Consider the following 12,009-nt stretch of genomic DNA (forward strand, 5'->3'; position numbering starts at 1 on the left):
AAATTTTAATGACCATAAAGTTATAGCCAGTATTATTTTTATTAAAATAATTTTTGACCTAAACCAACTGTCATAACTCATAATAGATTTAAAGAAAGCATAAGCTCACCGTCAAAACCTGCCATAATTGTCGCTGCTACCGTCGCCACCGCAGTTCAGATTGAGTAAAGGCACCTCCTCCACCAAAGTATCTCCAGGTTTGGTAGCAATGCCTCCTTCGTGAACGACATTGTTGCTATATTCGATTCTTCTTTTTTCTGATCTGTCATTGCCAATCTCTCACCTTCACAACACCGCACCTTCGCCGCTTGCACCACCTCCGGTCTTGCGCATAGACGCACAAGATCGTCGCCTCTAGTAGATCTTCTCCCTTTATTTTTTTGATTTCTTGTTTTTTATTTTATATTTCTGCTAATTAAAAAATTAGGTAGGATTTTGTTGTTGTTGTTGTCGTCACTCAGCTTGCTCTCCACGGCCGCAATTTGAAGTAGGTAACTATCGCTACTTCTCCCTCTCGGCATCTTTTTCCTGGTACTTGTCGATTTGTAGGTAACGATGGCTCAGTTTGTAATTTGTACATTGTCAATTCCTATACTTTTAATTATAGTTGTTGAATTTTTCTTTTGCTCAATTAATTATTTAGTTTGAATATTCAAAAGTCTGAGTTTTCATTAGCATCAATGTTGCTACTGGAAGTTATTTTCTAGTTGATTTTAAATTAGATACAAATGTATGTAGTTTTCAAAAATTATGAATGATGGTGATTTATTAAAATTCTTTTTTATATTATATAAGTTCTTATAGAAAATTAAATGTGACATCAAATCAATTTCTAAATAGTTTTAATGTATAATTTTGATGTCATATGTATTCTAACAATTCTCGGATTGATTGTGAAAAATAATTATTTTTATTGTTGTGATGATATGTAATTGGTACTATCATTATATTAAAATTAAATTCTAATTATGGTTTCAAATGTTTTGGAACTTAATTAACTGATAATTTATGCACTACTATTTGATCCTAAATGGATTTTCTTAATTAATCACAACTCTTAAACCAATATTTAAAAGCTTAGTCTTTCCTTAACGGATTATTAACAACACTAGTGCTAGAAGTAGTTGAATAATGTCGTTGCTTCTTTAATTTCACTTAAGTATTGCTATATAAACATATATTAGGAGATAAAATAAGAGACATTTATGAGGAAAGTAACACTGATTGAATGGTCATTTTCTTCAAACATGTTATTCCTCTTATTTCTTATGAAGCCCGAAAAGTTTATGTTGCTTGACATGTTCTTTTATTATCTCGTTACTTTGGTGATTAATGTTCCTATGCCACTTTCAAAATTTTTATGTACATGATTATTGAATGCTTCAGTTTTGAACAGGTTTTGGTATACAAGAAAACAGCAGAAAAAAAGTTTCCAACTCTCAAAAATTTCCTAATAAGGATGCCTCAATCAATAAATTTTCTACGCATGAAGTTGATGAGCGGATAATTTATACCCTTTTTGGCATTATTTTTACATAGTTTTTAGTATATTTTAGTTACTTTTTATTATATTTTTATTAGTTTTTATTCAAAAATCACATTTTTGGACTTTACTATGAGTTTGTGTGTTTTTCTATGATTTCAGGTATTTTCTGGCTGAAATCGAGGGACCTGAGCAAAAATCTACTGATCCAGAGGCTGAAAAAGGACTGCAGATGTTGTTGGATTCTGACCTCCCTGCACTCGAAGTGGATTTTCTGGAGCTACAGAAGCCTAATTGGTGCGCTCTCAATTGCGTTGGAAAGTAGACATCCTGGACTTTCCAGCAATATATAATAGTTCATACTTTGCCCGAGATTTGATGGCCCAAACTGGCGTTCAAAGTTAGCCTAAAATATCTTGGAGTAAAACGCCCAAACTGGCACCAGAATTGGAGTTAAACACCCAAACTGGCACCAAAGCTGGCGTTTAACTCCAGGAACAGCCTAAGCACGAAAAAGCTTCAATGCTCAGCCCAAGCACACACCAAGTGGGCCCCGGAAGTGGATTTCTGCACTATCTGCACTTAGTTACTCATTTTCTGTAAACCCTAGTTGCTAGCTTAGTATAAAAACTACTTTTAGAGTCTTTTGACCAACTTATGACATTTTTACATTTCATATTGTACACGTTTGGGGGCTGGCCTCACGGCCATGCCTAGACCTTTCACTTATGTATTTTCAACGGTGGAGTTTCTACATCCCATAGATTAAGGTGTGGAGCTCTGCTGTTCTTCATGAATTAATGCAATTACTACTGTTTTTCTATTCAATTCACGCCTACTTCTTCTCTAAGATATACTCTCGTACTTAATTCAGTTAAGTCAGAATGAAGGGGTGACCCGTGACAATTACCCAATCTTCGTTACTCACTTAGCCAAGGTCGCGTGCCTGACAACCACAAAGTGATCTACATGATGTTCAACGTAGTCGTTGGACGACAGCTGGAGTATATTCTCTTAGGTTTCTAATCTAAGATTAGAACCTTTATTGGCAGCCAGTCATGGGATCCGGAAAGTCTAAACCTTGTCTGTGGTATTCCGAGTAGGATCCAGGATCCGAAAAGTCTAAACCTTGTCTGTGGTATTCCAAGTAGGATCTGGGAAGGAATGACTGTGACGAGCTTCAAACCTGCGAATGTGGGGCACAAGTGACAGTGTGCAAAAGGACAATGGTCCTATTCCGACGCTAGTGGGAACCGACAGATGATTAGCCCTGCGGTGACAGCGCAGATGGATTTGTTTTCATCCGAGAGGATCATACAGCTTGCCATGGAAGGAGGAAACACATGGTTGGAAGAAGGCAATAGGAAAGCAGAGGTTCTGAAGCAACAAAGCATCTCTAGACGCTTATCTGAAATTCCTACCTATGAATTACATAAGTATTTATATCCTATTTTATATGGAAAAGTTTTGGGGGCCAGCAACTTTTGTGTTTTCTGGCCAGCACTTAACCATCAAAACAAAAGTGAGTGATTTTTCACCATTAGATGTAATCTCACACCATTAAAAATACTATTGATGGCCAATTGATGGTTACAAAACACCAAAATTGCTGGCCCCCTAGCATTCCTCATTTTATATTTTATTTATCTTTTAATTATCAAAACCTTATAACCATTTGAATCCACCTGACTGAGATTTACAAGAATGACCATAGCTTGCTTCAAGCCGACAATCTCCATGGGATCGACCCTTACTCACGTAAGGTTTATTACTTGGACGACCCAGTGCACTTGCTGGTTAGTTGTGCGGATTTGTGAAGAATAATTGAGATTACAATCGTTCGTACTAAGATGTTGGCGCAGTTGAGATCACAATTTCGTGCACCAAGTTTTTGGCGCCGTTGTCGGGGATTGTTTGAGTTTGGACAACTGACAGTTCATCTTATTGCTCAGATTAGGTAATTTTATTTTATTTTTTTTAGCTTTTTATTTTCAAAAAATTTTAAAAAAAAATTCTAATGAACAAAATAAAATATGTTTAGTTTTCTAAAAATTCTTCAGAATTTTTAAGAATGAATTCTAGAGTTTCAGATGATGCTTTTATCATCATAGGAGCTGGTTGATTCCCATCAATTTGGTTGTTGTATGTAATGTCCTGCTAAAGCTTGGCTAGCCATGTATAATCTTTTTAGACTGAAGCTTTAGATTAACATTGCATAATTCCTGGAATTCGTATTAAAAATTTTGAATTTCTTTATTTTCTTTTTCAAAATAATTTTCGAAAAATACAAAAAAATTTCATAAAATCATAAAAACCAAAAATTTTGTGTTTCTTGTTTGAGTCTAGTGTCAAATTTTAAGTTTGGTGTCAATTGCATATTTTTAAATTATCTTAAAAAAATTTTCGAAAAAAAATTCATGCATTGAGTTCTTCATGATCTTCAAGTTGTTCTTGATGATTTTCATTATTTGATCTTTGCATTTTCTTGTTTGGTGTCTTTTCTTGTTTTTCATATGCATTCTTGAATTATTAGTGTCTAGAGAATAAAAATTTTTAAGTTTGGTGTCTTGCATGTTTTTCTTTTCTTAAAAATTTTTCAAAAATATGTTCTTGATGTTCATCATGATCTTCAAAGTGTTCTTGGTGTTCATCTTGACATTCAAAGTGTTCTTGCATGCATTATTAGTTTTGATCTTAATTTCTTGTGTTTTGTGTCATTTTTATGTTTTTCTCTTTCCTTATTAAAAATTCAAAAATTAAAAAATATCTTTCCCTTATTCTTCTCATAATTTTCAAAATTTTAGATTGATTTAGTCATAAAGTTTTAAAATTTAATTGTTTCTTATTAGTCAAGTCAAATTTTCAATTTAAAAATTCTATCTTTTTCAAATCTTTTTCAAAAATCAAATCTTTTTCATTTTTTTCAATATTTTCGAAAATTCTAAAAATTTGATTTTCAAAATCTTTTTCTTATTTTTATTTCATATTTTCAAAATTAATGCTAACAATTAATATTTTGATAAAAAATTTTCAAGTTGTTACTTGCCTATTAAGAAAGGATGAATCTTTAAATTCTAAAATCATATCTTTTAGTTTCTTGTTAGTCAAGTAATCAACTTTAATTTTTAAAATCAAATCTTTTTAATTTCCAATTCAAATCTTTTTCAAAATGATTTTCAATCATATCTTTTTCTATTTCAATCATATCTTTTTCAAAACTCAATTTCAAAATCTTTTCTAACTTCTTATCTTTTCAAAATTAATTTTCAAATCTTTTTCAATTAACCACTTAACTTTTTGTTTGATTTTAAAAGTTTATTATTTCAATCATATCTTTTTCAAAACCACCTAACTACTTTTCTCTCTCCAATTTTCGAAAATCAATAACACTTTTTCAAAAATCTTTTTAATTAATTAATTTAATCAGTTTTTAAATTTTATTTTATTTCTTCTCTTTTTAAATTTCGAATACTAACTGATGAGAGAACTTTTGCGTGGTCTAGAAAATTACGGATGGATCCTCGTTGCAAGTATAGTTTCTAAACCTTCAAAAGTCCTTTCATACAAACGTGTTGGGTGTCACAAGTAACAAACCCCTTTAAAAATTGTTAATCGAGTATTCAAACCTCGGGTCGTCTTCTCAAGGAACTGCAAGGAAGTATGTTCTTATTATTGGCTATAAAGGTTGTAATCGGGGTTTAGAAGATGAGAAGCAAGTAATTTAAATGACAAGTAAAGTAAATGGCAATTAAAATAAATAAATACTGTAAAGCAGACTTTTGGCAAGGTAAGAGAAGTTGGAGATCCAATGTAGCTATCTCTCTCAACTATAATGAAAGTTGAATCTAAACTCCACTTGGTCAACCTTTACTAGGGCAAAGGAAAGTCAAGGGACTAATTAAATTGACCTTTGAATCCTATTTATTTCCTAAGAAAAGGTTGGGATTACTTAAGTTCAGCTCAATTAGCAAGATAACGATTATCAATTATGTTGAGTTTAATAACTGTTGAGTTACTGAATTCTTAACCAGGACCAAAAGGGGAAAAAGTAAAATTGCTGGAATAATAAAAATGTCCTTAGATGGGAAGCAATGGTAACTTAAATCAAAGAGAACAATCATAAACTGAAAATACCTCAATTATCATTAATTCAAATAACAATCTGTAACATGGAAGAAATTCATAAATTCACTGATCAATCTAAGTACCGGAATAAATAAAAGTAAAAGGAAGCTAAAACAAATAAACGTAAAACCTGGATCGAGAGTCACTCTTAAAGCAAGAAGAAATCCTAAATCCTAATCCTAAAAGAGAGAGGAGAAGATCTCCCTCTTAACTAAATCTAAATCATTGAAAAATAAAATATGCGAGCTCTCCCTGAATGGATGCGTTCCCCCACTTTATAGCCTTTAGTCTATGCCTTCTGGACTTGGATTTGGGCCAAAAAGGCTTCAGAATCCACTTGGAACGTTTTCTACAATTTCTGGTGCATGACCTCTGTCACGCGGTCGCGTCATTCGGAGCTTTTCCTTGCCACGCGGTCGCGTCAGTCATGCGACCGCGTCATGTGCATTCTACTTAAGGCGCGCGGTCGCGTCAGTCATGCGGCCGCGTCGCTGCATCTTCGCTTCTGGCACGCGATCGCGTCGTTCATGCGGTCGCGTGGATACCAGTTTCCTTAAAGCTCCGTTTTGCTTTTTCCTTCCATTTTGTATGTTTCCTTTTCCATCCTTTAAGTCATTCTGCCTTAGAAAATCTGAAACTACTCAACACACTAATCATGGCATCGAATGAAAATAAAGGAAATTAAAATAATTAATTTTAAAGCTTAGAAAACATGTTTTTTACATACATCACATAATAAAGAAGGGAAAGTAAAACCATGCAATTAATATGAATAAGTGGGTGAAGGATTGAATAAATCACTCAAATTAAGCACAAAAAACATCATAAAATATGGGTTTATCAACCTCCCCACACTTAAACAATAGCATGTCCTCATGCTAAATCCAAGGTAATAAGTAAGGTTAAAGTGATGGAATGTCATGCAATGCAATCTAATCTAAATGAATGCAACTACATGCAAAATGTTTTTACCTACTTAGTTAAAAGTAAACAAATCTTTCAAGAAGAAATATGAACTGGATTTCACTAATTCAAATAGACTTGCAAGAAGAAAATAGCTCATGAAAGCAGGGAACAAGGAATTGAGCATCGAACCCTCACTGATAGTGTATACACTCTAATCACTCAAGTGTTTAAGGTTCGATTCTCTCAATTCTCTACTTAACCTTGCTTTCTAAGGCTTGCTCTTCATTTAACAATCAACATAAATTTAATGCACAGATACACATATCAAGAGGTGTTTTAAGAGTTGTAATAGGGTTAGGGTCAAGGTAGGATTGTGTTTGGCCAAGTGGACTAAAATCTGAATCCTCAATTAACTTTAAACTTTCCACCTCACTTTAGACAATCCATGTAATCATGATACCACATCTAACTATCCATTAACCATGTTTTCCACATATTCATGCATTCTAATTACAAGTACAGTACATATGCATTGCTTTCACCACTTACTTTGGGGCATTTTGTCCCCTTATTATTTGCTATTTTTCTTTTCTTTTTCTTTTTTTTTTTTTGATGCATATGATTAAGATATTGAATGCATGAATCATGTTCTAAACATTTCTTTCATATTTTCATAAAGATATATAATACCCAATTCTTAAACTAATTGTTTCCAAATCCACTTTTCCCCACACTTAATTCATGAGCACTTTCACTAGTCTAAGCTAACCAAGTATTCAAATTAAGGACATTATTATTTTCCGCTTAGAGTTAATGATGTGCTAAAGTAAAGAACAAAGGGGTAAAATAGGCTCAAATTGGTTTGCAAAGGATAATGCAAGGTAAGGCCATATGGGTATGTAAGCTTAGTGAAACAAAGGCCTCAATCATGTAAGTGCATGCATACATCAAACCATGGAAATATAGAATTAAGCAAGACAAAGATCACAATTTTAGCGAGAAAAATACACACTAAAACAAAATTTTGGTTGATAAAATGCAACCAATTCAAATAGGCTCAAAATCTCACAAGTTTTGTGTGTTCGAGCTCTAAACCATGTTCCAGTATAATATTTCTTCAAACAAGTGTAACATTAAGTTTTATTCAAATTAGTGAAATGCTCTAAAAGGTTTCTTGAAAAAGAACATATTACTTCAACCAAGTGGTAAAATATGCACAAAAATCAAACAAATATGCAATCAATCATGCAAATGCAACAATGAACAAGAAAAGTAAACCATTGGTGTTGAGATAGAAGAGTAACTAACCCATGGAGATCGGTATCGACCTCCCCACACTTAAAGATTGCACCGTCCTCGGTGCATGCTGGGATGTACAAGTGGACGGGCTGCTACAACTGATGCTTTTCTCATCAAGGAATGTGCGTAGGAACTTGTGTGTCTCCCCCATGCAAACGTCTTCCAGTTCTCTTCCTGGTGGCCATCCTGAAAGAAAAAGGGAAGGAAAGTAACCCAAAGCAAAGATAGAAAATAAAGAAAATATGGGTTGGTTAATGCCAAAAATGAGGGTCTCAATTACATGGAAGCTTCAACATGCAAGTGAGAAAACAAAAGAAGGCATGGCATGCCAGTGGTACAAAATTTGTAACAATTGGGAAGAGAGTGTAAGACAATATAAATTCATGTCAATGCAAGTGAAGTGCAAGTATCATAAAAGATTGGCATTGGCAGATAATTAATATCATCCCACAGTGTAAAACAAGTCACTAAGCACCAAAATAATTCAAGATGTGACAGTTGAATAAGAACATTTAACACCAATAATAAATTTAGAAAAGAAAAAATTAAAACTAAAATATGCACAAAATTAAGATGCAATGAATAAAATATGCAAATAAATTAAGTAAAAAAAATAGAATGAAGGTGAAAAGGGATGATAAGTGAAAGAAATAAAGTAAGAAAGAAAGAAGATAGAAGAAATAAGGAGGAAAAAGAAAAAATAGGATTTGGGGAGAAAAAGATATGATAATTGGCAAATTAGGGTGAGCTGTGCGGCGCAAGCGACGCGGACGCGTGGGGGACGCGGTTGCGCGACTTGCGCTGAAGTGGATTGACGCGGTTGCGTCGGTCACACGGTTGTGTGACACAATTCATGCTACTAGCGCGAGGGCAGCCTCGTGCTCGCACAACTCTCTATTCAAATTATTGTTAGTGCCAAATTTTAAGTGACGCGATCGCATGGGCCATGCGATCGCGTGAGTGGGCTTTAGAAGAATGTGACGCGGTCGCGTGAGTCACGCAGCCGCGTGGGTAGAATTGTGCGTTCAGCACCAATCCAACACCACTCTAGCACAATAATTGGTTGTGCACCCCTTTTACGTCGAAATCAAGGGCACGCGGCCGCGTGAGACACGCGGTCGCGTAGGAGGCCATTATTCCTATATGACGCGGTCGCGTCAGCAACGTGGTCGCGTGGGACGATTTGTGCTATTAGCACGCCTCCAGCGCTGCTCCTGCGTAACTCTCTGTTCATATTAATATTATCTCCCATCTCCTTGCGACACGGACGCGTCGCTGATGCAGTCGCGTCGCGTCGCGGGCTCTCTTTTTTTTTTAACTGAAATATGCAGATGCAAAAGTGCTTAATGTGAATGCTAGTAATAAAAATAGTAATTTTTGACGTTAGGATTTTTGCCAGTAAAGAATGTCATAAAAACAGTCGCGTTGTAGATATAGTCTCTAAACCGACAAAAATCCCTTCGTACAAACGTTTTGGGTGTCACAAGTAACAAACCCCTTTAGAAATTGTTAACCGAGTATTCAAACCTCGGGTCGTCTTCTCAAGGAACTGCGAGGAGGTATATTCTTATTATTGGCTATAAAGGTTGTAATCGGGGTTTAGAAGATGAGAAGCAAGTAATTTAAATGACAAGTAAAGTAAATGGCAATTAAAATAAATAAATACTGTAAAGCAGACTTTTGGCAAGGTCAGAGAAGTTGGAGGTCCAACGTAGTTATCTCTCTCAACTATAATGAAAGTTGAATCTAAACTCCACTTGGTCAACCTTTACTAGGGCAAAGGAAAGTCAAGGGACTAATTAAATTGACCTTTGAATCCTATTTATTTCCTAAGAAAAGGTTGGGATTACTTAAGTTCAGCTCAATTAGCAAGATAACGATTATCAATTATGTTGAGTTTAATAACTGTTGAGTTACTGAATTCTTAACCAGGACCAAAAGGGGAAAAAGTAAAATTGCTGGAATAATAAAAATGTCCTTAGATGGGAAGCAATGGTAACTTAAATCAAAGAGAACAATCATAAACTGAAAATACCTCAATTATCATTAATTCAAATAACAGTCTGTAACATGGAAGAATTCATAGATTCAATTATAAAGGTAAATAGCTAACTCAGATACTGAAATAAATAAATAAAGTGAAAGGGAAGTTTAAAACAAAGAAATATAAAACCTGGATTGAGAGTCACTCTTAAAGCGAGAAGAAATCCTAAATCCTAAGAGAGAGAGGAGAAGATCTCACTCTCAACTAAATCTAAATCATTAAAAAATAAAATATGCGAGCTCCCTTTGAATGGGTGCATTCCCACACTTTATAACTGATGAGCGGATATTTTATACGCTTTTTGGGGTTAATTTCATATAGTTTTTAGTGTGTTTTAGTTAGTTTTTAGTTTATTTTCAGTAGTTTCTAGGCAAAATTCATATTTCTGGACTTTACTATGAGTTTGTGTATTTTTTTTATGATTTCAGGTATTTTCTGGGTGAAATTGAGGGAGCTGAGCAAAAATCTGATTCAGGCTGAAAAAGGACTGCTGATGTTGTTGGATTCTGACCTCCCTGCACTCAAAGTGGATTTTCTGGAGCTACAGAACTCCAAACAGCGCGCTTCCAACTGCGTTGGAAACTAGACATCCAGAACTTTCCAGCAATATATAATAGTCCATACTTTGCTCAAGAATAGATGACATAAATTGGCGTTCAACGCCAGTTCCATGTTGCTGTCTGGCGTCCAACGCCAGAAACAAGTTACAAGTTGGAGTTCAACGCCAGAAAAGGATCCAAAGCTGGTGTTGAACGCCCAAAACAGCCCTATGCATGTGATTAGCTTAAGTCTCAGTCCCAGCACACACCAAGTGGGACCCAGAAGTGGATTTCTGCACCATCTATCATAGTTTGTTCATTTTCTGTAAACCTAGGTTACTAGTTTAGTATTTAAACAACTTTTAGAGGTTTATTTCGCACCTCATGACATTTTAGATCTGAACTTTGTACCTTTTGACGGCATGAGTTTCTAAACTCCATTGTTGGGGGTGAGGAGCTCTGCTGTGTCTCGATGACTTAATGCAAGTATTTCTGTTTTCCATTCAAACATGCGTGTTCCTATCTAAGATATCCATTCGCACTTCAATATGAATGTGATGAACGTGACAATCATCATCATTCCTCTACGAACGCGTGCCTGACAACCACTTACGTTCCACCATAGAATGAATGAATATCTCTTAGATCTCTTAATCAGAATCTTCGTGGTATAAGCTAGATTGATGGCAGCATTCAAGAGAATCCGGAAAGTCTAAACCTTGTCTGTGGTATTCCGAGTAGGATTCACGGATTGAATGACTGTGACGAGCTTCAGACTCATGAGTGCTGGGCGTAGTGACAGACGCAAAAGGATAGTAAATCCTATTCCAGTACGATTGAGAACCTGCAGATGATTAGCCGTGCAGTGACAGCGCATCTGGACCCTTTTCACTGGAAGGATGGATGGTAGCCATTGACAACGGTGATCCACCAACACACAGCTTGCCATAGGAGGACGTGCGTGCATGAATCAGAAAACAGAGGAAAGCAGAATTTCAGAAGACAAAGCATCTCCAAAACTCCAACCTATTCTCCATCATTGCATACAAGTATAATTTGTGTTCTGCCCTTTTATTCCTTGCAATCAAATTTGATAAGTGAATTATTTTATTGTCTTCCTGACTAAGAGTTACAAGATAACCATAGATTGCTTCAAGCCAACAATCTCCGTGGGATCGACCGTTACTCACGTAAGGTATTACTTGGACGACCCAGTGCACTTGCTGGTTAGTGGTACGAGTTGTAAAAAGTGTGATTTACAATTCGTGCACCAAGTTTTTGGCGCCGTTGCCGGGGATTGTTTGAGTTTGAACAACTGACGGTGAATCTTGTTGCTTAGATTAGGAAATTTTTGTCTTTTGGGTTAGAGTCTTTTGTTTTCTTTTCAAAAATTTTTTTTAAAAATAATTTTTCTATTAAATCTCGTGCCAAACTTTAAGTTTGGTGTTTTCTTGTTGGTTTTCCTTTGTTTTTCAAAATTTTTATTTTGGTTTTCTAAAAATTTTAAGTTTGGTGTTCTTTATTCATGTTCTTGTGAGTCTTCAAAGTGTTCTTGAGTTTTTCTTGCGTCTTGATCTTAAAATTTTTAAGTTTGGTGTTCCTTGGTGTTTTCC

The 12,009-nt window shown here is 35.1% G+C and overlaps 1 pseudogene; it reads left to right on the forward strand.

Moving 5' to 3' along the window:
• LOC107633465 overlaps positions 556–12,009 on the forward strand; it is a 94,731-nt pseudogene continuing 83,277 nt past the window's right edge.

Source organism: Arachis ipaensis, chromosome B03, assembly GCF_000816755.2.
Source record: "Arachis ipaensis cultivar K30076 chromosome B03, Araip1.1, whole genome shotgun sequence".
In the NCBI taxonomy this organism is placed as follows: Eukaryota; Viridiplantae; Streptophyta; class Magnoliopsida; order Fabales; family Fabaceae; genus Arachis; species Arachis ipaensis.